The sequence below is a fragment of the Asparagus officinalis genome, chromosome 3 (assembly GCF_001876935.1).
Source record: "Asparagus officinalis chromosome 3, Aspof.V1, whole genome shotgun sequence".
NCBI classification, from domain to species: Eukaryota; Viridiplantae; Streptophyta; class Magnoliopsida; order Asparagales; family Asparagaceae; genus Asparagus; species Asparagus officinalis.
Genome location: NC_033796.1, coordinates 27,661,103 through 27,663,287, shown reverse-complemented (window position 1 = coordinate 27,663,287; position 2,185 = coordinate 27,661,103). Strand labels below are relative to the sequence as shown.

The window sequence follows — 2,185 nt, the reverse complement described above, 5'->3', positions numbered from 1 at the left end:
ACATTCTTTGTACAAGCTAGAAATTTAATACATAAAATTCAGAATGCATGAATATTCTTATATTTGAATTACAGTAAATAATTTTGGATCATCATATATGAATATTGACAGTGTATGAGCATATATACCTGTAATCTCTTACGTCAAACCTTATATCATGTTAATGTGTTATCAAACTCTTTGAATAATCTATTTGATAAGCTGACCTGAATCATTATATTATATAAAAAGAAACAGTTGGAGGCCAAATCCAACTGTTTCCTCAAAAATTTAATTAGTTTCCTCAAAAATAATGTTAAATTGAATTTGACTCTTTCTGAATTTAGGGATAAGATGTGAAATTTCACTTTGAGTGTGTAATCTACAAATATACCTTGTAATATTCAGATGATTTTGATTTCCAATTGAAAATCAATAATTAAATGCATGTGAGTTGCATATTAGTGTGAGGCCAAATCCAACCCCTTGAAGGTGTAATTCCTTTTATTTTTCCGTTAGGGTGTAATTCTCTAAACTTCTCATTCTTTTTTCTTTTCCTCAAACTGCCACTGCTCTTTCAGGTGATAAGAAGAGAGCTATCTTTGAATTGATTCCCAGAAGTACATATAAGTAGATTCCCAATCATCCTTTACCCTTCAAAGATTTTGAAACTTGTGGAGGTTAGTGTTGGTTATCTCCACTGTGAACCGTTTTGATCCCAAAGATATATTTCCATTACCTCATATATGGCTCCTTTTATATGTTCAAATTTTCAGGCTTATGTTGAGAAATATGCAAATCCTAGGCCTTTGCGTGACTGAAGCTTCTTAGTAGGAATACGTTGGAGCAAACCCAGAAGTACATATAGTGCAGACATTAATGCCAGTTTCTCTCATAGGATGCTTCTGTCCAGCCTGTAGATTTTGAAGACTGTAGGCTATTTAACATTTTTCATCGAAGTAGCAAGGTAAGGAATAGTTTTAGAGAACTGTGACTTGTTTTTTAAGTTTGAAATATAGAAACTGGAGGTACCTTGGAGACAGGGACTATATGTTGTAGATTTCCCTTTCAAATTTTGCTGTGCCTTAGAGCTTTTTGACATCTCTCATGCAGTAATTCATATTACCCAGCAAAAAGTTTCGAGGTTCTTTTAAAAGAATGTTAATGTTCATATCGTGTAAATAGTGATTCTTCCTCTGGGTTTTTTCATGCTTGGAGTCTGATTCTATAATCATCCATATTCATGAACATAGCATACATTGTTTTTATTGCTGATTTTATTTATTTTTATATGTGATTATAAGCTCCAACTGTGGCGGGACAATGGGCAAATTTACCGATATGTATTGACTTTCTGTAACATTGTTTCAATATTTCTCTGCAGAACTGTATGCTAATTCCATTCACAGTTTATAACTTTCATCATCCTTTATTATAAAATTACTGTGGAAAAAGTTCACGTCCATCTTCAAGAACTTGATGAGAGTATTACAGCACAGAAGCAAGTCAATGAGGCTCTAGGTATCATGTTTTTTTACCTCTACGATGTGTTACTGTCAGCAATACTTTCAGGCAAATCTCTCCAATAATGTCCTTGCTTGTTATGAACATAGCAAGAATTTACCTTTCCATAACATATCAAGCAAGAGTTTACGAAGCATTTCTGCAACGTTTGCACTTTCCCTTCTTCAAAATTCTCTCCTCAATCTTTGCAGGCAACTGAGGATCCGGCCGCACTCCACTAAACTGGGAATCACACTCCGCCATTGCCCTCGCTGCCGCCAAGGGCATCGCATTCACTCTGAGAATGAATTTTTTGACTCAAATTTGGAGATGGGTCAGTTAAATATTTTGTAAACTGTAATTGCATTTTTTGTAAATTTGGAGATGGGACAGTTAATTTTTTTTAAACTGTAATTGCATTTTTTGTAAATTTGGAGATGGACTATGATAATGGCGATCAAGTTCCTAACTATTTTGTTGTAAACTTGTGTATATTCTCTTTATTTACTTGTGTTAAATTCTTTGTTGCTAGTTCTTAGTTTAGATTATTCTGTGTCTAAAGAGCTACATTGATGTATTTTTGTTTGTTGATATGTGCAATTCGTTAAAGTACATTTAGATTTAAACACTGAATATGTCTTTGAAATAACTCCATGTTGTAAGTAGTGATAGTTTTTGTCTAAAGAGCTTGCAAGAAGTGTTC

At 33.4% G+C, this 2,185-nt stretch overlaps 1 long non-coding RNA gene across 1 annotated transcript; it reads left to right on the top strand.

Annotated features, from left to right (window-relative positions):
• LOC109832174 lies at positions 619-1,871 on the top strand. The gene is made up of 4 exons (XR_002244653.1): positions 619-659; positions 756-946; positions 1,364-1,500; positions 1,695-1,871. It is a non-coding gene; the product is annotated as an uncharacterized LOC109832174 (long non-coding RNA).